The following is a 12274-nucleotide window of genomic DNA, read 5'->3' as shown; positions in this document are numbered from 1 at the left end:
TGAGCTCTTTGGCATTAAATTGACTCGCTGTGTTTGGAGGAAGAAAAATGCTAACTATAACCCTAAGAACAGCTTTGGGGTTGTTTCTCTGCTAAAGGTACAGGTCGACTTTGCCGCATTTATGGGCCAATGGATGAGGCCATGTATTGTGAAATCTTGGAAGAGAACCTTCTTCCCTCAGCCAGAACACTGAAGATGGGTCTTCCAGCATGATAATGATCCTAAACCACCAAGGAAACAAAGGCTGAAGAAGAAGCGCATTAAGGTCATGGAGTGGCCTAGCCAGTCTCCAGACCTTAATCCTATAGAAAATTTATGGAGGGAGCTGAAACTTTGAGTTGCCAAGTGAAACCCAAGAAACCTTAAGGATTTAGAAAAGATCTGTAAAGAAGAGTGGACCAAAATTCCTCCTGAGATATGTCCAAACTATGATAAAAATTATAGACCCTTCATTTCTTTGTAAGTGGGTACATTTTCAAAATCTGCAGGGGACCAAATAATTTTCTCCACTATACAGTTAATACAGCACACACTGTTGCTGCTTCTGTTCATGAAGTAAATTGGACCAACTATTTCAACTTCACAAAAACATAGATGTGAGCAGTTATTGAACATGACACTTCTTCTGCGCAGGAGCTTCCTGTAATAAATACCAGTCACTGCTGTTCTCTGTCCTTGTGCAGGGTTGACTGGTCTTGTGTCCAGTACCCAGCTCTAGTAGCACAGAGATGATGTTGTCTTTTTCCAGAGCAGCCTGTATTTGTCTTGAGGTTACCTGTGGGTTTCCCTTTGTACCCCAAACAATTCTTCTGTCAGTTATGGCTGCAATCTTTCTTGGTCTACCTGACCTTGGCTCGGTATCAAGAGATCCCTGAACTTTCCACTTCTTAGTAGGTGATTTAACAGTACTGATTGGCATATTCAAGGCTTTGGACATCTTTATATGTCCTTTTCCATCTGTATAAAGTTCTATTACCTTGTTACGCAGGACTTTTCTGATCCCCATGGCTCAGTATCTAGCCTAGTCAGTGCTTCCACGTGAGAGCTAACAAACTCATTGACTATTTATACACTGACACTAATTGCAATTTAAAAAGCCACAGATGTGGAACATTAACCTCTAATTGGCATTTTAAACCGCGTGTGTCACCTTGTGTGTCCGTACCAAGGCCAAACATTCCAGGGTATGTAAACTTTTGATCAGGGCCATTTGGGTGATTTCTGTTATCATTATGATTATGATACACAAATGAAACAAATCCCCTTACATAAGTTGTACTGGTTTATCTGAGGCATTCTTTTCTCTACAACCATTCAAAGTGCTGAATATTTTAAAGCTTGTCTGAAAGGGTGTAAAAAAAAGGGGCAGATAGCTGAAATTACACAATGCAGAGCTCAGTGAGGAGAGCTGATTGGAGGGAAGAGACCCCCCCCCCCCCCCCCGCCATACAGGAACAGAGTTGAAGCTGTCAATCTGAGACAATTATTGAGACAAGTACACACTATAGAAGGATATGCTATGTTCATATGTCTGAGATTTACAACCACTTTAAACTATTTCCACCTTTTCTCAATGTTACCAAATCTGTTACTAAAATGCAGGGCAATATATTTGTGTAGCACTGTTTGCACAAGCCATAGTTTGTATGGTCTCTTAGTGTTTGTGTGAATTTTCATCTGATACTCTTGTTTGCACCTACAACCTAAAACATATTCATGGGTTAATTGGCTCCTACCCAAACTGTTCTTAAAGTATAACTAAAAGGTTTTGATAGAGTGGAGAGGGATGTGAACAGCTGCAGTTTATTTGGCTGTCTGTGCCGCCGCTAGGTAGATTCACCCTCTTGTTTTGGCCCGTTTATCATTTTTGAACGTGGAAGTAAAAAGAAAACCAAAATTTTGGGTTGTCCCCAGAAAAGTAGTAGAGGGGAAATCTCCAATGGGGACAGTAGTTCTGGTGACAACCAGGGATTCCCTCACTTTGGAGAGATTTCCTCTCACTTCCTGTTTTGGCTATGGCACAGGAAGTGAATGGAAATCCCCTTAATGGGACACAGATGGGAAAGAACTGACAGAGGTGATAAACCCACCTCTGGGGGGGGGGGGCCTTCTCTATTTAAAATGAAAAAAAAAGGATTTGCCTTTAGTTCTATTTTAAGGGAATAAAGCAGTAAAATTAACATTCCATTAATATTCACTGCAGGATTAGCATATATAAAGCAATGTTAAAAAACAGAAAAATAAATCCTTGCAATGTAAACGCATGAATCCTAATCTGGCTTTATCCCTGTTACAAACGTTCCTTTAGCTGGGTGGGCAGTACCCTTTTATAGCCTCTAGATGTCACTGTAACTACTACTGTGAAATTGTTGCTCCCATGATTAACTACCATTTGGCAATAAAGGTGCATGTTTATTACAACCACTTGCCATCCAGTTTGTAATATATTGCAGCATACCAGTCTTTAAAGTGTCATTAAAGCGAATATATATACAGTGGGGATCGAAAGTTTGGGCACCCCAGTTAAAAATTTGTATTAATGTGCATAAAGAAGCCAAGGAAAGATGGAAAAATCTCCAAAAGGCATCAAATTACAGATTAGACATTCTTATAATAGGTCAACAAAAGTTAGATTTTATTTCCATCATTTACACTTTCAAAATAACAGAAAACAAAAAAATGGCGTCTGCAAATGTTTGGCCACCCTGCAGAGTTAATATCTTGCACTGCCCCCTTTGGCAAGTATCACAGCTTGTAAACGCTTTTTGTAGCCAGCCAAGAGTCTTTCAATTCTTGTTTGAGGTATCTTTGCCCATTCTTCCTTACAAAAGTCTTCCAGTTCTTTGAGATTTCTGGGCTGTCTGTCACGCACTGCTCTTTTAAGGTCTATCCATAGATTTTCAATTATGTTGAGGTCAGGAGATTGTGAAGGCCATGGCAAAACCTTCAGTTTACGCCTCTTGATATAATCCCCCGTGGATTTCGAGGTGTGTTTAGGATCATTATCCATTTGTAGAAGCCATCCTCTCTTTAACTTCAGCTTTTTCACAGATGGCATCAAGTTACCATCCAAAATTTGCTGAAATTTTAATGAATCCATTTTTCCTTCTACTCGTGAGATGTTCCCAGTGCCACTGGCTGCAACACAACCCCAAAGCATGATTGATCCAACCCCATGTTTAACAGTTGGATAGAGGTTCTTTTCATTAAATTCTGTGCCCCTTCTTCTCCAAATGTACCTTTGCTCATTCCGGCCAAAAAGTTCAATTTTAACCTCATCGGTCCACAGAACTTGTTTCCAAAATGCATCAGGCTTGTCTATATGTTCATTTGCAAAGTTCAAACGATGATTTTTGTGGTGAGGACGTAGAAGAGGTTTTCTTCTGATGACTCTTCCATGAAGACCATATTTGTACAAGTATCTCTTTACAGTGGAATAGTGTACCACAACTCCAGTGTCTGCCAGATCTTTCTGGAGGGATCGTGCAGTCAAACGTGGGTTTTGAATTGTTTTTCTCACAATCCTGCGAGCTGTTCTGTCTGATATTTTTCTTTGGTCTTCCAGATCTTGCTTTAACTTCCACTGTTCCTGATGACTGCCATTTCTTAATTACATTCCGAACAGAGGATATTGACATCTGAAAACGCTTTGCTATCTTCTTATAGCCTTCTCCAGCTTTGTGAGCGTCAACTATTTTCAGTTTCAGTTTTCTAGACAACTGCTTAGAAGAACCCATGGTGCTGATTGTTGGGGCAAGGTCAGATGAGTCTGGGCATTTAAAACCTTTGAGCTTGACATCACCTGGTCTTCCCAGACGATGATTGAGAACAATCCATGACACTGGCAGGTCTCAGCTTTGCAAAGGGGGCAGTGCATGCTATAAATTCTGCAGGGTGCCCAAACTTTTGCAGACGCCATTTTTTTGTTTTCTGTTATTTTGAAAGTGTAAATGATGGAAATAAAATTAACTTTTGTATAAGAATGTCTAATCTGTAATTTGATGCCTTTTGGAGATTTTTCCATCTTTCCTTGGCTTCTTTATGCACATTAATACAAATTTTTAGCTGGGGTGCCCAAACTTTCGATCCCCACTGTGTGTATATGTATGTGTGTATGTGTGTATATGTATATATATATATTAAAAAAACAATCTATACCATTATTTAGATTCTACTGTGTCCCTTTTAATGACATCTGCTGACAGCACATCTAGAAAAGTCTCCCCTGCAACAATTTCCTTTAAGAAGGTGACTACACTCACGCTGCATGGGCCCACTGTATGTGAGAACCAAGCCACCCACCTGGGTGTTCGCCTGAGATGGATTACACAGATAGAGTCAGCACAGCCAGCGCTGTCATGTAGAAGCACACGAAGTACACAAGACCAAGAAAAGAGTATGGGAGGTACCAGCACAGGGGTGGACTGACAACTCATGGGGCCCCCGGGCAATAGGGGATCATGGAGCCCCTGTTTCCTCGCCCACTCTCAAACCACACCTAAAAAAGGCTATGAAAGTTACCAGGGGCATCTCATGGGGCCCTCTACTGACCCTGGGCCCTCGGCAGTGCCCGAGTTCCCAAATGGTCAGTCCGCCCCTGTACCAAGCATGAAAAAATGAAAATCCATGCACAGTTGAATCAGACACATTGGTCACTGGGAAATGTAATCTGAGGAAAGCGGTGGGTCTTGACCTTAGTGGGTAATGAGCCAATATTGAGAGCATGCATTTTAGGACACCAAAAATCTGAATGTGGAGGTAATTGTCACTTTAACAAACTGCTATAGTGTAGCATAGCCTGCTGAATTAGTGAGCATTTAAAGATGCTTTAAATATGGTGGCTGCATTAGTCTAAGACTTTTTGCAAATTGCTAATTAGCCAATCACATGGCAGCAACTCAATGCATTTAGGCATCTAGACATGGTGAAGACAACTTGCTGAAGTTCAAACTGCACATCAGAATGGGGAAGATAGGGGATTTAAGGGACTTTGAACGTGGCAGGGTTGTTGGTGTCAGATAGGCTGGTCTGAGTATTTAAAAAATTGCTGATGTACTGGGAATTTCAAAAACAACCATCTCTAGGGTTTACAGAGACTGGTTCAAAAAAGAGTGGATGAAAATGCCTTGTTGATGTTAGAGGAGAATAGGCATTAAATTTCAGCTGCAACATCAGATGGTAGGGTCAGAATTTGGCGTAAACAACATAAAAGCATGGATGAAATAGACGCGGTAACAACCATGGTCAGAATAGCACCAGTTGCACAGCTCCCGATATCCACAGGACGATGTCTTTTGGCACACTGACTTATGAAGGTTGGTGCTCCCTGTGACTGTGCATGCAGCCTTGCGCTGCCATCTGTTGGCGTGTTACAAAACTTCGAACAAGTGAGCAGCCATTTGTGCTCATTACATATGCAGGCCTAGCTTTTTACTTTGCAAAGGTACACAATAGTTCTGCTGTACTGCAACTTTTCACATCAGTATATGTGTTGGATGAATGCTTAACAACCAGGGATGAGGTCAGGTGTGTTCAGATCCTAGGCTGAACCCATCTAAGCTATCCCACCAGGAAGCTGTCTCTGCGCACCGCCAATCATAAGTGGCCAAGACTTTCCTTGCCCCTCAGCCACATGGGAATGCCTCATGCGCTTATGATTGGCAGTGGGCACTGACAGCATCTTCTGGGATAGCTCAGGTGGGTTTGGACTAGGATCTGAACACACCTGAGCTCAACCCTACCCACAACCACCATGTGTTTTACATGTAAAAGTGGAATATCAGAATTGGGTTGGACTGGAAGTGGTTAAAGTGGACATTAGTCAGAAAATAAAGTCCTGTTAGATCTCTTCATACTGACCCCTTTTGCAGGTATAGCTATGTAAAACATTTCAAATAAGTGCCTATACTGTTTAAATGTCAGTAATACACTGTCTCACTCTGATTTTCACATGATCAGTTGCTCTCTATTTTTTGGCACTGTGCCTATAATAAGAGCCACTAGAGGCTGATCTGCTGACAGCCTAAAGATTTACTACTGCTCAGGGGCTCTGGGTTGTAGCAAAATGGCAGAAACAGGAATAATGCTGGAGGCAATTTACAGCACAGACTAAATAAATAAGTTGTGATCTGGTGTCTAAATGCTATGCCTCTTTCACTTATGTGAATGTACATACAAAAAATTAAAATTGGGACTTTAAATGAGGCATAACATTGAGTAGATTATACAGTTGTGTTCAAAATAATAGCAGTCAGACATCACTAACCTGATCAATGTTTTTGGAAGAAATGATATTTCTATTTGGCAAATAATTTACTAGCAGGTGAAGTAGAGTAATAGAAATCCAACAGACCCAACAGTCATGACATGCATGCTGCTGATTCTGTGTAATTGAATCACTAATTGAAAGGGGCATGTTCAAAATAATAGCAGTGTGGAGTTCTATTAGTGAGGTCATTCATTCTTTGAAAAACAGGTGGCAATTATTGCCCTTATTTAAGGAAGGAAGGCAGCAAATGTTGTACATGCTGGTTACAGTGCATTTCTCTCTGAAATTCTGAGGAAAATGGGTTGTTCCAGACATTGTTCAGAAGAACAGCGTACCTTGATTAAAAAGTTGATTGGAGAGCGGAAAACATATAAAGAAGCGCAGAACATGATAGGCTGCTCAGCTAAAATGATCGCAAATGCTTTAAAATGGTCCAAAACCTGAAAGACGTGGAAAAAAAAGCAAAAAACTACCATTTGAATTGATAGAAGAATCGCTAAAATGGCAAGGACTCAGCCAACAATCAGCTCCAGGAAGATCAAAGAAGGTCTAAAGTTACCTGTGAGTACTGTTACAATTAGAAGACGCCTATGTGAAGCCAAGCTATCTGCAAGAAGCCCCCGCAAAGTCCCACTGTTGAAAAAAAGACGTGCTGAAGAGGTTACAATTTGCCAAAGAGCACATTGACTGGCCTAAAGAGAAATGGCGCAACATTTTGTGGACTGATGAAAGTAAGATTGTTCTTTTTGGGTCTAGTGGCCGGAGACAGTTTGTCAGACGACCCCCAAACACTGAATTCAAGCCACAGTACACTGTGAAGACAGTGAAGCATGGTTGCACAAGCATCATGATATGGGGATGTTTCTCATACTACGGTGTTGGGCCTATTTATCGCAGACCAGGGATCATGGATCAGTTTGAATACATCAGAATACTTGAAGAGGTCATGCTGCCTTATGCTGAAGAGGAAATGCCCTTGAAATGGGTGTTCCAACAAGACACCGACCCCAAACACACCAGTAAACGTGCAACATCTTGGTTCCAGACCAACAAGATTGACATTATGGAGTGGCCAGCCCAATCCCCGAATCTTAATCCAATAGAAAACTTGTGGGGTGACATCAAAAATGCAGTTTCTGAGGCAAAACCAAGAAATAAAGAACTGTGGAATGTAGTCCAATCTTCCTGGGCTGGAATACCTGTTCACAGGTGCCAGAAGTTAAGTGACTCCATGCAACACAGATGTGAAGCAGTTCTCAGAAACAGTGCTTATACAACTAAATATTCATTAAGTGATTCAAAGGAAAGCAAAATCTTTAAACATTTTTCAGTTTATATAGTGAATGTTTGAGTTTGTGAAGAAGAATACAAACACTGCTATTTTTTTGAAGTCTTATATTCACTTTTCTTCAATTTTTTTAGAGGAACAACACACATTTGATCTATTTTTCTTCATGTTTTGATTTGGAATAGAATGTGTAGTGTTCCCAATGCATTTGTGTGTATGGAAATAAAAGCTAATAGAAGGATTTTGAGCTTTACTCACTTTTTTCAACACACTGCTATTATTTTGAACACAACTGTATGTGAATGTACATAAAATAAATCAAATGACGACGGGACTTTAAATGAGGCATAACATTGAGTAGATTATATATAAACAAGATCAATTTATTGAGGGTTAAATGAAGATCTCGCAGATTAAAACAACAGTTATATGGTTAGTTATATCCGTCATATAGCAGCCTAGAGTATACATTGCATCAGAAAAACTCAACATGTCTGGTGAGTCTTCACTTCTTCAGGAATAAATGCCACCCATATAAAATCTGTAAGCTAGAAAACAAGGTTCCAGAGTATATTTGAGCGCTCCCTAAGAAAGGTAAGTATTTATAATATTGTTCAACTGGTGTCATTGGTCAATGAAAGAAAATAAATACCTACAAACCAGCTTGATAACAAGATCATTTTTGTGGCACCTCTAAATAGTGATTTATCAAAACTGGAGCAGGCAAAATCTGGAACAGCTGTGCACAGCAACCAATCAGTTTCTATCTTTCATTTCCAAACTTTTACTGAGCAAGTTGAAGATAGAATGGATTGGTTGTCATGTGCAGCTGCTCTATATTCTGGCTACTCCAGTTTTGATAAATTCCCCTCATTGTTTAGATATAACATATATAGCTGAACTGTGGGAAAATGAAAAAGTTTCCCTTGCAGTGGGGCTTATGCCACACTACGAGGGTTAAAGTATTACTAAACCCACAACCGTAAAATCAGTCTGTATATGCAGTAAAGCATGCTTGTTATACTCACTGTGGAGCCTAAGGGATTAATCCTCTGCATTATGTAAAAACCCTGTTTAATCCTGACTTCTCTGATCCTCCCTTTCTTCCAATGTCCCCCTCTTTTCTAATGATAAGACATATGTGGAGACACTCTGCACATGCTCAGTTTGGTGTGTATTGCTAGAGAGGTTTGTTTTTTTTTCTTGGGAGAGTGCATGTGATCAGCACAGAGTCAATCAGCACTGTCCAGACAGAAGTCAGGGGTTCTGCATCCTCCTACAGGAGAATGAAAACTACAAGCTTTAACCAGTCCTCAGCTAAAGTCACAAGACTGCTCCAACTGCTGATGAGAAAAGGTGTTTAACAGTTTAGATTTATTAAACGTATTGCATTTCCATGTTCTGTGTACTGTGGGAGACCAGATAGAGTGAATGCAGGGACCTGGGTTTAGTAACTCTTCAAGTTCTTGTTCTTGTCTAGTGTACCATTAAAAAGCAGCTTAAGGGCGTTCCGTTTTTTGTTTTTTTTTTCAGTTCAGTCACATTTTTTCAAAGAAAAAACGGATGAGTTTACATCTGTTTTTTCATCCATTCACATCCATTTTTCATCCATTTACATTGGTTTACGTTCATTTTTCATCCGTTTATGGTCCGTTTACATCAGTTTACATCCATTGACATCTGTTTTTCGTCTGTTCAGGGTTTTTTTGCAGAAGAAAAATACTGTTTTCTTCTGTTCAAAAAAAACGGATGTTAACGGGTGCAGACATTAACAGATGTAAAAAGATGTTCATCCGTTTACATTCGCAAGTCCATAGAAATACATGGGGGTCCGTTTTTCATCCGTAAATGGACATGTGAAAAATGGACATACAGAAAGCCAGTGTGAAAGGGGCCTAACTTACCATATTCCTTGCTCCCCTGGCAGATGGCACTTCTCTTTCCTCTGATTCTCTGTGATATGTTGGGCATCTGTAGTCCTCCCTTACATTTCAGGGCTGAGGGTCCTGCATTGTACCTCAAGATGTTGCATATTGGTGTGTCTGTGACTGGTGGAGTGCCAGGGAGAAGGATTCAGCTTTCAGAAAGGAGGAAAATATTAAAATATCTATATTGGATACTATAAAGGCTTGTTCACAGTGTTGTGCTATGTGGTAATGCATGTTATATGCGCCTGCACATTGTGCAGCTCTTCATTTTTAAGAGCACCCCAATACACGAAAGTAATGATCATGCATTACAGCACCCCCTTTTTTTTTTAGAATTTTATTTCTTTATTTTTAAACTTTAACTGCCTTGTTGGTGTGGGATTTGGTCTCACATTTGAGACCAAGAAAGGTACTGAGGACATTCATCAATCCCTTTCTCTGCAGCCATAGCTGCACAGATGAATGCATAGTTAACACTCCAAGGCTTCCTGTCTATTCACAAACTGAAGCATAGTAAGTTTACTATGCTTCAGTGATGAATGGACACAGGAGGGGTTGGTCCCGGGGAACCCAGAGTTCTGACCTTATTTTCTGCTTGTTCCTAATCAGTGACTTGGAAAGTACTGAAGCTAGAGATAGTCAGGTAACCAGAATTTTCAGTGGAGGTTAGCATAGGTAGCCTTCATATTTTCTTAAACTATAAGTTTCTGTGATTTGAGCACCTGTACCCATACAGGGCAAAAGAGGTTCACTCAAACGTGGGCCCGTGTGGCTGGTAATATTTTCCTTGACTCCCTTCCACTCTGTTCTCCCAGGAAAGCGAAGTGATGTACCCAGTACACTTGGTAATGAAAATACTGCAATCGTCCTGTTTTTGTGAATTGAGCCTTTTCTGGGCTTTTGTAACACGAGTTTTACTGTCTTGGACTACATAATAGATGATGGTTATGTAGCGAGACTCTGTATAACCAGTAACATGATACTTTCCTTCAGAAAGGTTGGAAAGATCATTACAAGCAGCTTTATTCCAGCTGTGTAACAAGCTCCTGTGCTTATCCCCACAATGCACTTGCCAAGCAAGAAAACCTTGCTATTAAATAAGAAGTATGTGTTGTTTTATGTAAAGGAGGTATTGACAGGTATAGTTCTCTGTGTACACATAGTCACCTCTTACATAGTTAGTCTGGCTGAAAGAAGACAAAAGTCCATCCAGTTCAACCATTAAAGAAAAAAAAAATGTATAATCCTACCCACAGTTGATCCAGAGGAAGGCAAAAAAAAACCAGCAATGCATGATCTAATTTGCTGTTTCTTATTCCTGCAAAGAGAACTGTTAGTAAAAGCAGCACACATTACACATTGTTAGGCACACATTTAACCCTTTGATCGCCCCTAGATGTTAACTGCTTCCCAGCCGGTGTCATTACTACAGTGACAATGTATAGTATTATCACTGATCGCTGGCCAGTACTTGGTGTCATTCTGGACTCCAACCTATCCTTCCAGCCCCAAGTCCAATCTTTAACAAACTCGTTCAGACTTCACCTCCGCAACATCGCCAAAATACGCACGTTCCTAACCCCAGAAACCACTAAACAGCTCATCCACTCCCTCATCATATCACGACTCGACTACTGCAACTCCCTCCTCACTGGCCTGCCTCGCCGCTGGCTATCCCCGCTTCAGTCGATCCTGAATACGGCTGCCAGACTCCTTCACCTTTCCATCCGCTCCATCTCCGCCACCCCCCTCTGCCAATCCCTCCACTGGCTTCCGATTGCCCAACGGATCAAATTCAAAATCCTAACACTGACGTACAAAGCTGTCCACCATACTGCCCCGTACTACATCACTGACCTAATATCCAAGTACCACCCAGCATGCACACTCCGCTCCTCACAAGACCTCCTTCTCTCTAGTTCCCTGCTCTCCTCCTCCCATGCCCGCCTCCAGGACATCTCCAGGGTGTCACCCATCCTCTGGAACTCCCTGCCCCAACCCATCAGATTATCACCTACTCTCCTCTCCTTTAGGTGCACCCTGAAAACCCATCTCTTCAGGGAAGCCTACCCCACCCCCTGCTAACTTTCCGACCTCCTCCACTCTTCCTACCACTCCATCCCCCACAGCTATCTCCTCCTGTGCCACCATCCCCTCCCTCCTAGATTGTAAGCTCGAAAGAGCAGGGCCCTCGATCCCCTCATGTTTTGCATTGTATCGTTATTGTTCTGTCACATGTTCTGTCCCCCTTTGTAATATACAGCGCTGAGCGAACCATTGGCGCTTTATAAATACTGTATAATAATAATAATAACTGATGTCAGTGACAGTTAGTCAGTTCCTCCCCAGCATCAATTGGTGACAGATTATCCGCCACACTATCACAGTCCCATTAAAAGTCGCTGATTACTTCCATTAGTAGTATAAAAAAAAACAATATAGAGTATATACCATCATTTGTAAATGCTTTAACTTTCACACAAACCAATCAATATACACGTATTGGGATTTTTTTTAGCAAAGACATGTAGCAGTATACATTTTGGCCAAAATTTATGAAGACATTTTTTTTGGATATGTTTTATAGCGGAGAGTGAAAATAAAGTTTTAACCGCGCAGTTACCAATTAAAGTAGCACAGTACTAAATAGCAAAAAATGGCCTGGTCATGAAGGGTATAAAACCTTCCGTTGATGAAGTGGTTAACCATTGCAGTATAATTCTTTCACTGCTGATTCATTACAGTATATTTCTTCTTTTGTTTACTCTGTTGCAATATACTATTTGATAT

The sequence above is a fragment of the Staurois parvus genome, unplaced genomic scaffold, assembly GCF_062004578.1.
Source record: "Staurois parvus isolate SC_StPar_1 unplaced genomic scaffold, SC_StPar_1.0 ptg000361l, whole genome shotgun sequence".
NCBI lineage: Eukaryota > Metazoa > Chordata > Amphibia > Anura > Ranidae > Staurois > Staurois parvus.
Note: the sequence above shows the minus strand (reverse complement) of the source record.